Source organism: Dipodomys ordii, unplaced genomic scaffold, assembly GCF_000151885.1.
Source record: "Dipodomys ordii isolate 6190 unplaced genomic scaffold, Dord_2.0 Scaffold23, whole genome shotgun sequence".
In the NCBI taxonomy this organism is placed as follows: Eukaryota; Metazoa; Chordata; class Mammalia; order Rodentia; family Heteromyidae; genus Dipodomys; species Dipodomys ordii.
The window spans coordinates 9217865-9229638 of NW_012267239.1; the positions used below are offsets into that span (position 1 = coordinate 9217865).

The 11774-nt window shown below is 38.4% G+C and overlaps 1 protein-coding gene across 2 annotated transcripts in view; it reads left to right on the forward strand.

Moving 5' to 3' along the window:
• The window catches only part of Taok3 (TAO kinase 3), a 131356-nt gene that overhangs the window by 39725 nt on the left and 79857 nt on the right, over nucleotides 1–11774 (forward strand). For both annotated transcript variants that reach the window (XM_013014430.1, XM_013014431.1), the window contains one exon: nucleotides 6580–6682. The gene's annotated coding sequence lies outside the window, so the exon portion shown is untranslated. The remainder of the gene's footprint in view (nucleotides 1–6579; nucleotides 6683–11774) is intronic.

Below are 11774 nucleotides of genomic sequence, written 5' to 3' on the forward strand. Positions count from 1 at the left end.
TGTATTCCCTTTAAAAAATACAAAGGGAAAAGAAAATTTGAGAGTAAGAGGTTCAGTCTCTGGTTCAGCTATGAGCAAAACAAATCAGAATGATTACATAGGTAGAATTCAGGCAGTTTGTAGGCTGCATGGAATCCTTTATAATTTAAGTCATTCATGTCTGAAGTCTTTCACAGAATGATTTAGCTGAAAATTCAACCAAAGGGGCTAAAAGACCTGGCTTAAGCTTTGAATCCCAGCTCTACTACACACTAACTCTGTGAAGCTGGCCTGTAGGTCTGGATCTGTAAACCGAAATCAATAATAGTAACTCTGCCACAGTGTTGTGCTCAGGCTTAAATGAAGTGTAGTGCCTAGCAGACAGAGATGCAGGTACAGAATAAATGTTAATGAAGTGATGTGGTGTAAATTACATTAACTCTTACTTTTGTCTGTCCTCTATGCCCAGAGTAGTTTAATATCAGGACTAGTGTGCTTTCTCTTTTCTACTTGTTATAAAATGTCTTCATTTACCACAAGACTACCATTGAGTGAATGATCAAAAATCCTAGTAAAAGACTGGATGAAGTCCTATCAATTAATCTGTTATATTTTGGGCTTGCTGATGAAGGCAAGCCTAATTAGGGAATCTAAACTTCTTAGTGCAAAAATACCATGTATTAAGACCCTTTGTATGGAAAAATATTACAGAACAGGATTTAAGTTTTGTGCACTGTGTAATCTAGACCTTATTTCACTTTTGTAAAACTAATACATCTAGAGTCTAAATCCAAAGAGGTTTGTAGATGTTTAAATGGGAGTTATTTCAAATGCCAGTTCATTAAGACATCCAGCTAGTACACTGGGAATGCTGACAGTCTGAAGTTGTTGACATTTGGACATTACATCATTTAATAAAAGTAATAAATCTTCAAAATAAAGGTCAAGTTCATCTTAAGCAGTCTGTAGAAACAGTAATTCAGAGAAGCACATGCAGAAATCATGGTGATGTATATTATAGGAATATTTCCCATGTTATTCCTCTAAAAGGAGAATACTCTAATAAATTTCAGATGTGAATTAGTAGCCTGTAACAGCTCTTGGCCCACATACAATGTGTCAGCCAGTCTTCTGGACAGTACTGATACAAATAGGACCCCTGCTCTCCATCAGTGCATGTTTCTGATGGGGACATACTCACCCAGACAACCTAAATCCTATATGCTAAGTACCGTGGGGAAACTAAGCATTCGTCGCACTCTTCTCCAGGAACATAAAAAGAGAAAACGTCTCTGATGTAGGCAGTGCTTTGCGCGGATTCTAGTTCATTAAGAAGGAGACTTCTTTTCTTCTCTTGCTCCCAGGTGCATCTTAGTGTCTGAGGGGAGGATTTTGAGCAGCTGGGGCATCTGGTTAGTAAGTTAGTACGGATGAGATTGAGGAGCGGATCACAGCAAGGACCTTGGATTTCTGTCTTGAATAGTGTGGATAATGGTGGGCTTAAGCTGGGTTTGACTTTCAGAGAGACAAGGCTAGTGGAAGTGGAGAGGGTTGATTACAGTTACAAACAGGTTAAACAGTATTTTAAATCTCATGGTATGTGGAGGATTGATGCCATGTTGTGTTTTTTAAATTATTATTATGTAGTCGGTTGGTTGGTTGGTTTTGCTGTGGTATGGATGAACTGAGGGCCTCATACATGCTGTGAGGCATGCTACTCTGAGCTACATCTCAGCCCCACTTCACTTTATTTCCAAATGTCAAATAAATAACTTGAAGAAACTTCTTTGCATACCTGAAAAGCAAAATAGTTGTATTCACTTATCTTGAGGAGCCATAGACATTTTAGCTTCATATTCGGAGGCAGCATTGTTGAAAGGTCAAATAAATTTAGTCTCTGGAGGATGACTTTTAGTCAAGATTTTGCCCTTAAGTATATCCTAGGAACCTTATTTGTGTGTGGTGGGTTTCACTTATTGGCAGAGACTAAACATAATAAGCAGCTCCATTTAAAAGAATAATACTTTTCACCTAGTTCGTGTGTGAAAAGATTTATTTTTTTAAAAAAACCTGCTATTCTAACTACAAAAAAGGAAAAGAAATATATATATTTTAACCACTAGATTAGTAACCATTTTTAATCATCTGAGGAGTTTTTCAGTCTGTTTTTTTAGTCTGTTCCGGTCTTCTCTGGAACAAAATACAACAATAGAAATTTATTTGCTCACAGTTTTAAAGGTTAGATATATAAGACCAAGATTCCTAAAGGTTCATTATGTGGTGAGATATCTTCCTGATCTAAAAGTGCTACCTCTAGTACCTTCCCATCTTTTTCCCTTCCTCTTCTCCTAAGCCCCATCAATCCTGTAAGGTAGAGCCCCACCCAAAGACCTCAGGAAATCCTCAATCCTCTGCTAAAGGCTATATCTTCTAAAGCCACCTTTGGAGTTAGTGTTTCAACATGTGAATTGGAGAGTGGCTGGAAAATAAAATTCAGCCCACTGCAGAGGCTAAGGAACCCCTTTTCCCAAAAAGTCAATACAAACCTCAGTACATACCATGGAACTTTTAACTTTAAAACCAGTAGTGCTAAAGGAACACTGTTCAGGGCAGCAAAGTAGAAACAGGAGAGAAATCATCAAAAACGAATAACAAAAAAGAATTTGCTAATAGCTGTGAAATTTTAGGGGGGAAAATGCATGCTAGATAATCCTTCATTAGCCCTAAGGTTTATTTTGAAAACATTTCTTTCTACCTGTGGTTCTTTTATCTCCATGCCTAGATTGTAACCTTGTGACAAAGAGTCAAGAAACCTATGAATACAGAGTGCTCACAGCATCTTCTTTGCTGTACTGGGGATCAGTGACAGGTACAATTTGCTGAGGCTCAGGGTGTTTATATTCTGGTTTTCTTTTTGACTTAGCTTTTTAGCAATTAAAGACTGTTGGAAATTGAGTCATAAATTGAACTCAGGGTGTGTGTGTATATGTCTGAGTGTGTGTTGGTGTGTGTACGCATGCATGTACATGCACACATATGTGTGTATGAATCTGAATGAAAGATTTTTAAATGGAATAACATGCCAAAATCATACACTTTCCAAGTTGAAACAGAACTTAGAAATTACCTCCACCAGCCTTCCGGCACCAGGAAACTGAAACTTAGAAAAAAATTTAAATGACCTGATCCACACTAAAACCACAGGCTATTTAGAGGCCATTGTAAAATGAGAATCTGAGACACATATGTTTTAGTTCAGCGTTTTTACTATACCATCATGTGCTCTGTGATCAAGATGCAACCTGGACTAGCATGGCCCAAGAACCAGCTCACTGCTGCGAGGCTGCTTAGAAATAACTTGATTAACCTCCATTCCAAGTTAAAATTCTAATTATAGAAACTGTAATCTACAGACATAGATACATATATAGCTTTAATCTACACATATATACATACATGTATCTGTATATACCTATAATTACATATATATTTATAAATTGACTTATCAATTTAAAAGTAAGCTAATTTAACATTTTAACTATACCATACAGATATTTAAACATAACTTTTCTTTACAGTGACATGAAGCAAACATCACTGCAATCTTTTAAAAATATAAGGACCTAAATTTTATTACTGATTATTTGTTTAGCCAGTCCTGGGACTTGCACTCTGGGCTTGGGCGCTGTCCCTGAGATCCTTTTCACTCAAGGCTAGCACCCTACCACAGCACCACTTCCAGCTTTTTCTGAGTAGTTTATTGGAGATAAGAATCTCACAGACTTTTCTGCCTGTGCTGGCTTCAAACCACAATCCTCAGATTTCAGCCTCCTGAGTAGCTAGGATTATAGGTATGACAGACACACCGGTGCCAACCCCCTGGTAGTTTTAAGTGATTACTTATCTCAATTTTTTGGGCTTAAGGAAGTGATTTTAGCCTTTTGATTATGTATTAGATAGAATGCATGCCTAATTATAGAATATAATATCATACTTAACATGAACCTAGCATTTGCTAGCTTTTGAAGTGTTCTGTATGAATTTGTCCCTAGCTGCCTCTTCCCTCTAAGTTCTTTGTCTATGTTACCATAGTCTTTTCTTGATCTATTCTCTTCTTTACAAATGATTCCCAGATCTGTCATAGGTACAAGATTTCCCTGCATGTCTCTACCTGACTGCCATGCTAGTCCTTTAAAGTTTGGTGAAAACATTCAAAGTTCTCTCTGCTTTTTGAAATAGGCAGTATTTTGTCTTTCCAGGCCCCTGCAATGCAATAGTGCACCAGCACCTCTCACTCCTATTGGACTATAACTTAGAATTCATTGATCAGCCTTTTTCTCCTTTTCTCCTTCCCTATCATTTCTCCCAGCCTTTGCTAGCTACCATTCTCTGCTTCTGTGAGACCAACTTTCCTGGCTTCCACATGTGAGTGAGAGCTGAGGATTGAGTTACAAAGTCAGTCTGGGCAAGAAAGCCCCTAAGACTCTTACCTCCAATTAACAACCCAAAAGCCGGAAGTAGAGCTATAGTGCAAGTGGTAGAGTGCTAGCCTTGAGCAAAAACACTCAAGAACAATGCCTAGACCCTGAGTTCAAACCCCAGGTTTAGCACAAGAACGCAAAAAACAAAAAACACCAAAAGGCAACTAAGCACTTAGGTAAAACATCTTGAAGCTTCTTCTGGGAAGAGGAGAATTACGAGAAATTAAGTCTATGAAAATAAGTCTATGAAAAGGAATTTATTTGATTACTATTGTTGGAGGGTTTCCATTTCTGAGAATAAAAGAGTGAAGAACACTATTTTAATTGCATGTCTGATGAAATCTACTCTTCAGCTAGCTGGGTTGTTGAGTTGGCTCAAGGGCCCAAGACTTGAAAGACTACATTCTTGGCACAGTTCTAAGTCTTCACTATAAATGTAATACTTGGGGTTACCGGAGAGGAAAGAAAATTATTTTGTGAATATTATTTCAGTTAATTCTGTTATCCTGTTGAAAGGAAAAAATATCTCTGTTCATGTTTTAGGAGACGGATAAATTTGAATTTTCAATTTCAAAAGTAGAATTGAGGAAGAGGCGCTGTGGCTCAAGTGGTAGAGCGCTCGCCTTGAGCTGAAGAGCTGAGGGACAGCGGCCAGGCCCAGAGTTCAAGACCCACAGACGACAGAAAAAAAAAAAGTAGAATTGAAAAGAAGAAAAGATTTCCCCAGGGTTTTATGGATTGTATACTATATAAAAATACTATAGAGACAAGCTCTAGGTGCCAGTGACTTACTTCTATAATCCTAGATACTCAGGAGGCTGAGATCTGTCTGAGGATTGCAATTCAAAGCCAGCTGGGGCAGAAAAGTCCATGAAACTCTTATCTCCCAATAAGTACTTTAAAAAGCCAGAAGTGGAGAAGTGGCTCAAGTGTAGAGTGCTAGCCTTGAGCAAAAATGCTAAGGAACGGCACCCAGGCCCTGAGTTAAAATCCCAGTACTGACACAAAAATGAATAAATAAACATAGAGTCAAACAATTCTACACACTGGTACATACTCAAGAGGAATGCTAACATTCGCCCCCACAAAAACTTGTGCATCAATGATTATGGCAGCATGGTCTACAATAGCCAAAAACAAGAAAGAGTTCATAGGTCCACCAACTGGTGGATGGTTGGATGAATTAAATATGGAATATTTATATAGTTAAATGTTACTTAGCAGTGACCAGTAGTAAAACAATTATACTTTACATGATGCAGGTGCATAGATGAACTTGGAAATCATTACACTAAGTGAAAGAAGTTGATCACAAAACCACAGATCTGGATAATTCTGTTCTCATGAAATATCCAGAACAGGCCAATCTACAGAGATAGAAAGCAGATTCATGTGTGCTTAGGACTGGGGGATGGGTAGGAGGGTAATGGCTAAAGGGTTTCTTTGTGGTCATGATGAATATACTTTAAATATAACTGATAATGGTACATATCTGTAAATATACTAAAAAACTGAGCTGTTCAGTTTAAATGATTATACGTGTGTGAATTATATTTCAATAAAGCAGTTTATAAAGTAACTTAGGGAGAGATCCAAGGGTCCATCAAAATATAGACTTACATATGTAACCTACTCTGAAGAGTACTGATAATTGTGTATTTAAAACTGAAGCAAAGGGACAAAGTGAGAGGTTTCATAAATGAAGTGATGTTTAGGTGGACTAGGAGGGTGGTTGGAATTTGGACACTGTAGACAGAGGAACCATACAAGAAAAGATGAAGTTTGATATGACTTGTGAAAGGTATATGAACAACGAACAGACTCATTGTACCACTGGTTTGGAGCCACCTCTGAATGTCTATGAGGTAACTGTTCTGTGTTCTATAGGAAGGGGGGAGACCTTGAAGCAGAGATAGGGCATCATCTGAACTGAACTTCAGGAGGATGATCGTGTGACTTGTGTTTTTAAGACATTGCCTGGGCTGGCCTCAAACTCCTGAGCGCAAATGATTTCCTACACCCCATTCCCACCCTTCTTAATAATTAGGACTATAACAGTGCACCACTAAGCTTTGATTTTGTCTCTTTAATGCTGTATTTCTCTCTTTTCCCTCCATAGGTACACATAAAATACAAAAGACAGAAGTTACAAAGGAAGAATAAGATACTGCTGCTACAATGCATCTGAGCCAGATGGTATATTTTGTGCCACACTCAAAAAGGTATGGTGAAGAGGTTTGTGACTTAGGTTTATCTAAACATAGGACCTAATTATATATTCTGGATTTTCTGAATTAATTTTATTTGCAAGAAAAATAAAAGAGTAAGTAAGAATATAGATAAAAGTAGGATAGAATATTTTATGAACAGCTTCAAATTATTTCCTAATAGATTTTCATTATTCTTACTCCTGACCACATAGAGAAGAAATAACTTAAAAGAAATAGCTTACTGAAAGTTTCTTCTTTTTTTGTTGTTGCTCGTGTGACTTGAACTCAGGGCCTGGGCACTGTCTCTGAGCCTTTTCACTCAAGGCTAGCATGCTACCATTTTTTTTTTCATGCTATCACTTTGAATCACAGTGCTACTTCTGATTTTATGGTGGTTAACTGCTGATATAACTGCCCAGGTTGGCTTCGCATTGTGATCCTCAGATCTCAGACTCCTGATGAGGTAGGATTACAAGTGTGAGCCACTGGCACGTAGCTTTACTTAAAGTTTATTGGTTCCAATTATCAAATTGTTTTCCAGGAATATATATGTAGCCTTTTTGGTTTTAATACTTTATTGTTAGATTTTGAAATCTAAATGTTTTCTTTGTTAGTCAGCCTTCTGAGACCATAATGAAATACCTGAGATAATAAACTTACACAGAGAAAAGGTTTACTACTTTGGCTCACAGTGATTGCAGGTTTTGTTCCATGATGGATTGGACCCATGGCTGGAGTGCCTCGTGGAGCAGAGCTTCCCACCTCATGACCATGAAGCAATGGAGGGAATGACAAATGAGCAGGGTACTTAAATGCCCTTGTAGGGTACCCCAATGACCTACAGACCTCCCACAAGGACTCTTACATTCCACTATTTCCCCATAGCCCCACCTTGGGTACTAAGCCTGTAGCCTGGGTTTTAAGGGACATCTAGGGTCCATACCAGATCAGTTTCATGTCACTTCTCTAGTTACACAAGGAATAGAAGTTTCAAGACAAATTTTCCAAATACAGATAAGCAAAAACAAGAAAATGAGTTATCTGAAATCACAGTACTCAAACTGCAGAGAACTTCAAGTGTGGGTAACATTGTCCAAGAAAAAATGTACTCTTTACCTGACTTACGTAGCTGTAACCCCTCTCTGTACATCACCTGTATAATAACAAGAAAAAATCATTAAAAAAGAAAGAAATCCAAGCTTGTAGGCTGAAGAAGCCACACTTTCCTTGTTCACTATCACCATTTTCTGTGCTCAGCCTGCTTCCACCAACCTCTTCTGCTAAAGCAGGATAAGCAAACATGAGCCCTTCCCACTGGGGGAGCCCCCACCCCCTCCCAGGGGCATCACTAGGTCAGGGCACATGGTGCTCCATCCCTCTCAGCAACAGATGAAAATGACTGCTTCCTTCTGTACTTGCCAAAAAAATAGATTTGCACTATGATCTTGCCAAATTGGCATGCAAAATCAAATGCCTTGTAAGTTTGTGCTTCTTTGATTATTAGTGTAGTTACATGTATTTGATACATTAAGGAGAGCTATTTCTCTTTTGAATTTCTTATTTATAGCTCTTGAGTTGGAGGGAACATGTATGTGTATGTAGATATGTGTACATCTCTAATATTAAGAAAAATTTAACTGGTATGTATTTTGCAAGGATTTTCTCACTTTAGTTGCCTTTCACTTTAATAAATGCATACTTCTATCAGATAGAGAGAGAGAGAGAGAGAGATTAAAGCTGATTTTGGTGAAGATAATAAACCTTTCATTCTCCAAAACTTCCTCACACCCCTCTTTAATCCCTCTTTACCCTCTCACAGCCGCCTTGTCCTAGCCAGCCACTGAAGCTCTGCCTCTTTGTTGGTGTATCTTAGAATTTCGTATCACTGACATCATGAAGAATGTACTGGCTTTTTACCTGACTCCCTGACTAGGCATGGCCGGTTTGCAGCTGACCATGTTGTAGCATGCACCAGTCAGTCCCTTGACGGCTGCTGCCTTCCATCGCGTGCTTGCTCACCCATTTGTTGATGGACATCTGGACTGCTTCCAGTTCTGGCTATTAAAAAAAAAATAGACTGTGAACATGGGTGTGAAGGGTTTCCTGGGTAAATCCAAGTGGAATACCTACAAGTGTGTAACTTTTTAAGTGTTTTGCTCAAGTGACTGACTACATTCCTGCCTGCAATGTATGAGAGATCCAGTTAATGTAGGCCAAATCTGTTTTGGTTAGGTTTTGGGTGCTTGAACTCTGGGCCTGGGCGCTGTCCCTGAGCTGCTTTTGCTCAAGGTGAGCACTCTGCCCCTTGAGCCACAACACTACTCTGGCTTTTTTTTTTTTTTTTTGGTCGGTCGTGGTGCTTGAACTCTGGGCTTGGGCACTGTCCCTGCACTCTTCAGCTTAAGGTGAGCGTTCTACCGCTTGAGCCACAGTGCCACTTCCAGTTTTCTAGTGGTTTATTGGAGATAAGAGTCTTTCTGGACTTTCCTGCCCGGACTGTCTTTGAACTGCGATCCTCAGATCTCAGCCTCCTGAGTAGCTAGGATTACAGACGTGAGCCACTGGCGCCCAGCTTACTCTGGTTTTTTGAGTAGTTTATGGGACTTTCCTGCCTAGGCTGGCTTTGAACCGCTATCCTCAGATCTTGGCCCCTGAGTAGCTAGTATTACAGGCCTGAGCCCTGACACCTGGATTTTTTTTTTAATGCTAGCCATTCTAATAAGTGTATAGCAACTCCTCACCTCACCATTGTTTCCCTAATGAATAGTGATGTTTATAATCTTTTTCAAATTAGGTTATTATTTCTGAGTTTTGCTAATTTTCTATATTTTCTGGATATAGTCTGTTTTGAGATAGGTTTGGTAAAGATTTTTCCCCAATAACTTGCCTGGCTTTTTAATTTTGTTTTATTATTTTAAGTATTTGTACAAATGGGTTTCAACTCCATGTCATTTATGAGTACAATGTACCTTGATTAGTGCTACCCCTGCCATCAGCCCCCCTCCAAGTTGCCTCTCTTTTTATTCTCCTAAGTGCCTTAAAAAAGCAGATGTTTTCAATTTTGTGCATTTTGCCTTGTATGCCTTTGGCTTTTGGTTCTGATATCAGGAGGTAGACAAGCCTCATAGGCTGAGACATAGTCATATAAATTGGAACAATCATCCATTTCAATTTTCTACAAGAATTGTATAGAATTGGAGATATTCCCTAGACTCGAGTTAGAAAGCCATCTGAGCCTGGTTTTTTCTCTGCAGGAATACTTCAAGTTACAAATTCAATTACTTTAATAGATACAAGCTTATGTAGATTATCTTTTTGTGGAGCAAGCTACAGTGCTTTGTGTCTTTTGAAGTATTTGTCTCTCATAAGTTAATGAACTTGCTTGTATAATATTGTTCCTCATAGCCCCTGATCTTCTGGTCTCTGAACAGTCTGTACTGATGTCTCTTCTCTCATTCCTGACTTCCAATTTTAAATTTTATGATTTTTTTATATGTTTGTATGACTCTCATATAGTCAATCTGGTAAAAAAAAAAAGTACAAGTATGATTATTCTTCTCAACAAATTGACTTTGCTTTCATTTATTTTCTTCTTCAGTTTTCTCTGGCTTTTCTTTCATTGATTTTTGGCTTTAATCTTTTTTTGGTATGATTATATTTTATTTTTTTTAATTTTTATTTTTTTATTGTGAAAATACTGTACACAGGGGTTACAATTACATAGGCAAGATAATGAGTACATTTCTTATCAAGCATTGTAGCCTCCTCCTTTGTTTCCCCTTCCCATCCCTTCCCATCTTCCCCCCCCCCCGTTTTAATCTTTATTATTTTCTCTTCACTTCAGTCTTAACTTGCTTTTTTTCTCTTGGTTTTTGTTGTTGTTGTTTTAATTGTGCAATTTGCGGACACTTACTTCAGACCTTTATTCCTTTCCAAATCTACAATCTAGTGCTTTAGATTTCCTTGTTAAGTCAGCTTCAACATCCTCACACAAAGTCTGACACATTGTACTTACATTGTCATTCAGATAAAACTGCATTCTAATTCCTCTTTTGATTTGTTCTTGACCCATTGATTATTTTTAAATGTGTTGTTTAATTTCATTATATTTGGAATTGTTCAGGTATCAATTATAGGTATCTATTTAAATCCATTATTTTAAATATGTACTCACTATGCCTTATGTCCTTTTAACATACTAGGTCTTGTTTCATGGCTCAGAATACAACATGAATGTTCTGTGTGCACTTGAAATGAATGTGTATTCTGTTGCTGTTGACAGAGTTCTGTTGTAATTGGTTGATAATGTTAAGATCTATGTCCTTACTGATTCCTGTCAATGGTTGAGAGTAGTATATTGAAACCTCTGTGTATTTGTATATTTTGTATGTTATAGATTTTTGTGTTTGTATATTATGGATTTGTACATTTCTCCTTACATTTTCTTTTTTGTTGTTGTTGTTGGTGGTGGTGGTTGTCATTGTGGGGCTTGAACTCTGGGCCTGGGTACTGTCCCTCAGCTCTTCAGCTCAAAGCCAGCACTCTATCACTTGAGCCATAGCCTCACTTCCGGTTTTCTGGTGGTTTATTGGAGATAAGAGTCTCACAGACTTCCTGCCCAGGCTAGCTTTGAACTACAATCCTCAGATGTCAGCCTCATGAGTAGCTAGGATTACAGGCGTGAGCCACCAGTGCCCGGCTTTTTTTTTTTTCCAGTCATGGGGCTTGAATTCTGGGCCTGGGCACTATCCCTCAGCTCTTCAGCTCAAGGCAAGCACTCTATCACTTGAGCCAGAGCACCCCTTCTGGCTTTTTCTTCTTATGTGCTGAGAAATTGTACCCAGGCCTTACGCATGCAAGGCAAGCACTTTACCACTGAGCCACCTTCCCCATACATTTTCATTTTTAACCATATATTTTAAAACGTGTTACTAAACGCATAAACATTTAAGATTATTATGTCCTTTTGGTGAAATAATTGATCTCTTTATCAGTGTAAAACAACCTTCATAGCCGGGCGCTGGTGGCTCACGCCTGTAATCCTAGCTACTCAGGAGGCTGAGATCTGAGGATCGCGGTTCAAAGCCAGCCCAGGCAGGAGAGA